We start from the raw sequence: 8,329 nt of genomic DNA, 5'->3' as shown, positions 1-8,329 counted from the left end.
TGGCCTTTTCGGCAAATGAAAATGCAATGGCCCTCTCGATAAATGAAAATGCAATGGCCCTCCCGGCAAATGAAAATGCAATGGCCCTCTCGGCAAATGATAATGCAATGGCCCTCTCGGCAAAAAATGAAAATGCAATGGCCCTCTCGGCAAATGAAAATGCAATGGCTCTCTTGGCAAAATGAAAATGCAATGGCCCTCTCGGCAAATGCAATGGCCCTCTTGGCAAAATGAAAATGCAATGGCCCTCTTGACAAATGAAAAATGCAATGGCCCTCTCGGCAAATAAAAAATGCAATGGCCCTCTCGATAACTAAAAATACTATGAAAAATGCAAATGATGCATGACCCAATGATTTCCCACTGTAACGAGATAGATGATGGCTCGATAATTGTCCACTGTAACGAGGTAGATGACTCGATGATTGTCTTGAAAGTGTCATCGCTTCGATGCTTTCACCTATTCCTGTACTTAAGAAGGAAAAATTAGTAGACATAATGTCGCCTTAGCTAGCGACTTAGTCAAGAAATCTTGAGAAAAGATTCTTTAAAAGAGAATGTGTACAAAATGTCTGATCACTTTGACACATGTAAGAAACCAACATTTTTACTCTTGACCATTTTGTGTTTATTGTGACTCATGTCTTATTGAAGATTTGTACGAGGCTTTGCTGGCTCGTCATGACAATGCTAAAGATTTGCAAGTTGACTTTGAACTTCAAGCGATGATGAATCATTTGAAGTTGACTATCAAACTTCTGACAGTACTTGTTGGAATTTTTGAGGTCTTTCTAAAAAATTATGTCCCAATTAGAACGTTTGGCAAATCTCAAAATGATCTTCAATCTTGAATTGTTGGAAATAACACCTTTATTGTGAATTTTTGAGATATTCTCAAAAATTCTGTCCCAGTTTTTATTACAAGAAGAAAAGAACATGACACTGGGTATATGACTGAGCCGTCGTGCCGCCTACATATCCTGTTGAGCCAGGAATCTGGTCAAACGTAGTTCCAATCATGTTGATGATGAATGCTGTAAAGAAACTGAGACAAGATCATCAGTAGAAACTGTACAATATGAACATGATGAAATAGGAAAATGATATTCCTTGTGATATTCAAAGCCTAGAGAAAAAAAACATGTCACATTTTTTAGACGGACAATCCAATGAAGTAAAATAGATGTTTCACACTTAAGAGGTTAACCTAATGTCACGTTTTACAACGGACAACCAAAAAAATGCATTTTTTTTTTATGGAATGAATCTTAAAAAAAATATTTTTTGAAAATATTAAAGAGTTGGTGTTTGCTCACCCTTTTTTTTTCTTTTTGAAGTATAAAGAATGTGAAGAGATAGTCAAGTCTCGACTACAATTGGTACCAGGAGTTAGGATTGCATGTAAATCTTTTTTTTTCTTTTTCCAATTAAGATTGAATTCAAGGTATCTCTCACAGCTTTAAGTGGTACCTCAAACATACTTAAGTATCAACAAGATTTATTCATCTTTCTTCAAACAAAGATTTTGAATTGTACCAATCCCCATGTTTCAAGTGCCCTCACATAAAGAAAAGTCATATTTCACACATATTTGAAATGTTTTATTGCAGGACATTTTTTAAAGTCCACTCACACTCACAAGAATATTCAATGCTTGCAACTGTGATACCATATGCTTGGCCCTTATGTAAATCTCCACTAATGTGAGAACATTTGAAATGATATCATGTAGAACTTGTTGTTGGCTTGTAATGTAGGCTTAGGGACGGAATGATATATATTTGGAATAACAGTGACTTAATTCCTTCTTGAGCGTCACCGCGAATTTGTGCTTTTGAAGATTGATTCGCCTTTGGCGTTAGATCCTCTTTAATGTCCTCCCTTTTTTCGACTTCTTTTGAATACTCATTTGTTGGAATTTTTTTATTTTTTTTCACCCCTTTGTTTCAACTTCTTTTGAGTCCTTATTTCTAGGAGCTTTCTTTTATTTCACCCATTTCCGTTGAATTTTTTCTCCTCTTTTATTGGAGTATTTTTCTTCTCTTCTTTCACTGACATTGTTGTGGTGTTTTTGTCTTTCTTTATTTCTTTCAACCTTTCTTTTTTTTTTTTTTTGGTTCTTTCTCTAGACGTCGTTTTTCCTTCTTACTATGAGAGACTTTATTTATTTTGCCTTTGGCAACTTCATAGCTGAATCTTCTCTTATAATTTGCACATCCTTGATACAGTCAAGAAGGTTGGGCCAATAGAGAGATAGTGCATGTAAGCACTCAAAAGGGGTAGTGGCTAAGATGTGGTTGTACAAAGAAAGGCTTCAGGCTCAAAGTAGGGAAAACTAAGGATCAATGTCATTTGGTAGGTTTTGAAAGGCACAATCGGATCAAAAGAAGGCCTACAATCCTTTCTCAAGCCAAATATAACTCAGGATTTCACCTTGATAAACATTCAAGCCAAGTTCTAGATCAACGATGCGATGCAAATGAATTTTGATCTAAAAGCTTACCACACAATGCACATGAAACCATGATGTTGATTTTATTCTTATCTTGAATGCATGCAAGAGAATTTTCAAGCATCACAAAAGTATAATGAGAGGTATCAAACGAATCTATGGTTTACCACAAAGTTAGTCCTCTTCATCATATCGAATATGTTTACATGCTCCTAACTGCATTAGTCTCATTTGAGCTGAAGACATGACTCTTTTAATATGTACATAAAGTTTTTTTTTGAAAGGATGAATAAATACCGAACCCAAGAAGGGTTGCCTACGTATCTCATCAAGATGAGAATCAGGTGTGCGTAGTTTATGCAGATATGACTTTGAAAATATGCACACAATTTTTTTTATTTTTTATTATTATTTTTGAATTTAAAAGATTGAATACCGAACCCAAGAAGGGTTGCCTATGTATCTCATCAAGATAAGAATCAGGTGTGCGTAGTTCTTGCAGATATGACTTTGAAAATATGCACACAATTTTTTATTTATTTATTTTTATTATTATTATTTTTGAATTTAAAAGATTGAATACCGAATCCAAGAAGAGTTGCCTACGTATCTCATCAAGATGAGAATCAGGTTCGCGTAGTTCGTGCATATATGACTTTGAAAATATGCACACAATTTTATTTTATTTTTTATTATTTTTGAATTTAAAAGATTGAATACCGAACCCAAGAAGGGTTGCCTACATATTTCATCAAGATGAGAATCAGGTGTGCGTAGTTTACGCAGATATAACTTTGAAAATATGCACACAATTTTTTATTTTTTTATTTTTTTATTATTATTTTTGAATTTAAAAGATTGAATACCGAACCCAAGAAGGGTTGTCTACGTATCTCATCAAGATGAGAATCAGGTTCGCGTAGTTCGTGCAAATAGGGTATAAAATCATTCAAGAACTTAGACAAACTTATAGTGATGACTCGTAAGTATAATGTCACTGACATCCTTAGTCAGAGAATGTATTCTGACTGTTTCCACCAATATGTTTTGCATCCTCTTAACTGTACATCTTTGCGTTGTCCGTTGAATATGGTCTTCAAATTTCGACAGTAACCACTTGTTGTATTCATTTTTTGGATCTATCTTGGAATTGTGTATACTCCCAATTATTCACAAGAACTATACGTTAGTATAACTATCCCAGACTGTTGTCGGGGACAGTTTCCTTGCAAAAATATTAGAAATGTGTGAAAGCAATGTCAACATGCAAAATACATAATAAAAATAGATGAGTGCGACTTCATAGTCAAAGACTCCCCTGATTTTTCTTTTCGATGGATTATTATTGTCTTGTGAAATTCAAAAACTCATTTTTCGTGAGTTCTCTTGTCCTTTGTCGCTCCGAACGAGCAATAACCTTCAAGCTTTCAAAAACAACTCAAAAAATAAAAGTGACTTGACAGTGACTAGATATTTATGTCTATGAAACTCTTAAGAAAACTTTAAAATAATTGACTATCATACAACATATTCACGTAAAACTGGTATATCACATAACATACAAACAATGACTACATGCCTTATACAAATGTGTCTTGAGCGTTGTGTCATCTCAAGCAAATACGCTAAATACGAGGTTTTGGTTTAGCTCTACACTAGTTGACTAAGAGTGATTTAGACAAGACCTGGTTACTCGAGTCGGACAAACTACAGGTGAAGTATAATAAACGACGTTGGATGGCCACAAATCAACTATTCGTTTATCACTTCAAAATAATTCAAAGGTGTTTTTCTGAAGGACAGTCGTGGAAAGCCACGTAACCGCCTTTGTCCTAATGCATTTTATTTGTCATTTGACGGAAATTAAGCATGAAATGCAATGACAGTATACATATAATTAAATGAATAATGAATAAAAAAAAAGTATAATATACAAATAATCAATAAAATATACAAAATATAAGATATAACAAGATAAAAAAAATACTCTTCAATTTGAAAAAATGAACACATAATGGTTAGAACCTCTATATCCCCAGCGGAGTCGTCATTCTGTTTACATCCCCACTATATTCAAATAGGGCGAAACGTCGCGATGACTCAAAAAATAATCAATTGATTCAATTTTAAAAGTATTTTAACAAAATAAGAATTTTAAAGGAATCGCTACCTAATTTTAGGAAAACTAAAAAATCATTAAGTGATCTACGAAACCATTAGATTCTAAGTAAGGTGTTCAAGTTATTTCAAAGGGAAGGGGTTAGGGATCCTTCGAAATCCACAAATGTGGATCCTGATTGAATTCATTTTTTCAAATTAAGGAGTAGGATAAAATATTGTACAAGTATAATAAACATGCAATATACACAAGTAATATGATTAAACAATAATATAAGAATCGGCCTAAATTTGCCTATCGTCAATAATATACAATAATGAATAAAAGTATAATTCGAACCTAATTCGAATAGCTTCAATGGGAAGCATCTCCGAGATACCTGTACACACTAGTAAAAGTGTTAATAGTAAATAAATAAAAATAAAAATAAATGAAATAAATAACAACTTAAAATAAAAATCCGTCTTACTAACATGGAGGGTCTTGGAAATCAACGATAATTTCTTCATCGGCCATTTTAACTTACAAAAAATATAAACTTAAACTAAATTTCCATCTTTTATAATATGGAGGCCTCCAAAATCGACGGAGAGATTTTTTCATTGACCAATTTTAACATAAAACTTTTAACACAAAATTAATATAAACTAATCAAAAGTAAGACACAAAGCAATATCTAACCAACCACAATTCTTAAGAGAAAGAACAAAATCAATCTAAACAAATTAAAAATAACAAGATTGCAAATTGAATGGAGTAACAACTGTTAAATAAACAAATGTAAGTCATTAAAAAAAATAATAAACATAACATAATTCAAAAGTGAAAAAAAGAAAGTAAACAAAAAATAATAAACTGGACAAAATAGACAACATAACAAACTCCAAGAGAATAATTCCACGGCAACATCAACAATTAAAAAATATACATGTATCAAATAACATCACGTGTCATCCCAAAACCAAAATAAAGCTATTGAATATATATTTTTTTTTAACATTTGCAAAGATCAAAGACATAGTCAACAAAAACTCAACATAAAAAAAATTAAAATAACAACTAATGACAATTAATGCAAAGTTAATATAGAACAGCCCGCAAAATGAATATTAGCAGCAATTATAATTATAATCTAACAAATAACAGCATATAGTTGTAGTAATATACAATCACTTGTGACTAAAAATAATAATAATATAAGATATAAATAAGCATAAGGAGCAATTAATTAATGTGAACAAAGTATAGCCATATGTATAAACAATTAAAGTAAACATATAAACTATTAACCGAGAAGATAAATTTAAACAGGATAAAAACCACAAAATTATAAACAAAACTACATCAAACCTAATAAAATAACAAGTTCAAGAATCAACAATATGAAATGGCCACAACGATGAAAAAGAATAGAAAAAACACAAATAATAATTCAAATTTGGAATGAAGCTAATGGGTCAGATCTAGATTTTACCAGCATTTGAAGATGGAGCTTGTTGTTTGCTAGTATTCGTTGGTTTCGATGGTGCGAATCTGGTTCGTGACTGTGTGATCTCGCTGGAGTTAATGGTTGTCCTTCATCGAAGTTGGAGCCACGCCGGATCTGGGGAAGACGACGGAAAAGGGTCTGGTTGTTCGAGCTTTGAAGAAGTACCTGCAAAACGAAGGAACATCGTGAAAGGGGAGAGGGGAAGGGAGGTCTTGTTTCTGGTTTCCGGTCTGAGCTGCTAGTCTCATTTTGGGTCGGGGTTTTGGTGATTTTGTGGTGGTTTGGAGTTGAATTTGGGTGGAATGGTGGTGGTGTGAGCTCGTGGTCGAAAAAATGGTGTTGGTTCTCCGGTTGTGTTTTGCCGAAGAAGAAAAGTGAATGCGTTTTTTTGGGTTGTGGTCGCTGGAAAGCTTTTTAGAAGGAAAATATTAGGGTTTCTGCTATTTTGAAAATTCTTTCCCCCTAAAAAAAAATTTACCCCCACCTTTTACCTAATAGACAAACTATTTTTTATATAGGGAGTTGAAAACTACAATACCATTATTTTAAAATCGTGAATCCAAATAACCGATTAATGAAATATCTGTATATGAAATATTATCTGTATTTGAATGAATTTTTAGGCTGTTCAAAATATCGATATGAATATTAATGAATGTAACAAATAAAATGAATATATATAAAAATAAATAAAATATAATGAACGTAACTAATGACATGTAAAAAATGTAATTTTAAAATTAAGTGATAAAAAATCCTAAATTTTGATAAATGGGGATAGTTATCGATAAACTTATTTAAAATTATAAAAAAAAATTATTTTGAACTATTAAATAAATAAAACTTAAAAGTTACGAATTTTGAAAATGTTAGGCCAAAATTGGGTGTCAACACCCCAAATGAGGTTGGGGTAAATGTTAGATTTCCTAACATTAGGGGAGATATGTGTAGCAGTTGAAAATTATGTGTGGGGTGAATTATCTAGATCCTCGTTAAAAAATGTGAACTTGAAGTTTAAGAGATAATTCATTTGCAAAATGTTGCAAATAATTTGCCAGATGTATTTGCTGACCCAATATTTTAATTAAGTTGCAAATGCTCCAATAAATAGTCCTTGAAGGACAGAGTCTATTGTATGCTAGAAGCGTGATAGACCAATCGATTCCAAACATAAGACTCCTTGAGGAAGGAGGGGAGCAAATTATCAAAATGGTCTTGATAATGAGGTAAGTGCTTTGAAAGAGCACTATGACATAACACTTCATAAAACCTTGGCAAAGGTTCAGGTACCTGAAAATGATGAAAAATGAAGAGATCTCGATAAGTTATGTCGTATTGGAATCGATATCAAAATGACCGTTGACAGTATCTTTGATATGAAGTAGAACTTAATGCTATAAATGGTTACGAGGATCTTTAATTCGAATCTGTCATATAGTGTGGACAGATAAATAATTAGCACTATTCAAGTATATTTTGTTTCACTTAGAAAAGTGATGTTTTTAGTTCATGGATCAAATTATAATGCTAGTGTGGTACAAATGAATCATTGTGCGAAAGTATAACCGTAAGATATAAAGTGTGGTTTGTGCCTCGGGACATAAAGGGTTTTTGCAAAACTCCTGACATTATTAAATAGAGATATATTCTCCAGTGGTGGATGCAATGAGACTTGTTTCAGTCTGGCAATAGATGAAATACTTGAATATGTATAATGAATGTTTATTATGTCTAACTAGATGATGAAGGTTATATGAAAATCCTTGAAGGATTTAAAAGGTGTTAAAGCAATTCCATTGAGTACCCAATGGTTTTGAGACTGCTTCACACAGAGAAATAATCTTTTTGATCTCATGAAAATAATTTAAAATGACATGTATTAGTGCAATTGGTGCACTCACAGGTTGCTGGTTATGCAAATGCTAGAAGATTATTTGATATACATAACAAAAGTTATGTGAAAGGATTGTCATATTATCATTTAAGTTTTGACAAGAAACTAACAAAACAAGTGACTCAACACATAGAAGATGTGTGATTTTCTTTGAGAAGAAAAGACGAGCTTCAATAAAATTGAAATGATCAATCTCCGAGTCAGAAATGATTTGATTATGTAGATGCAGAATATTTATTTGATCTGCATAAAGCTCGATCGCAAATGGACTATTCATTTACATATGGAGACACAACAATATCTTGGCATTCAAAGAATCAAACATTAGTAACCACTTCTTCAAATCATGCAGAAATAATATTGATCTATGAAGTA

This window comes from Solanum stenotomum, chromosome 3 (genome assembly GCF_019186545.1).
Source record: "Solanum stenotomum isolate F172 chromosome 3, ASM1918654v1, whole genome shotgun sequence".
Lineage (NCBI taxonomy): Eukaryota > Viridiplantae > Streptophyta > Magnoliopsida > Solanales > Solanaceae > Solanum > Solanum stenotomum.
Note: the sequence above shows the minus strand (reverse complement) of the source record.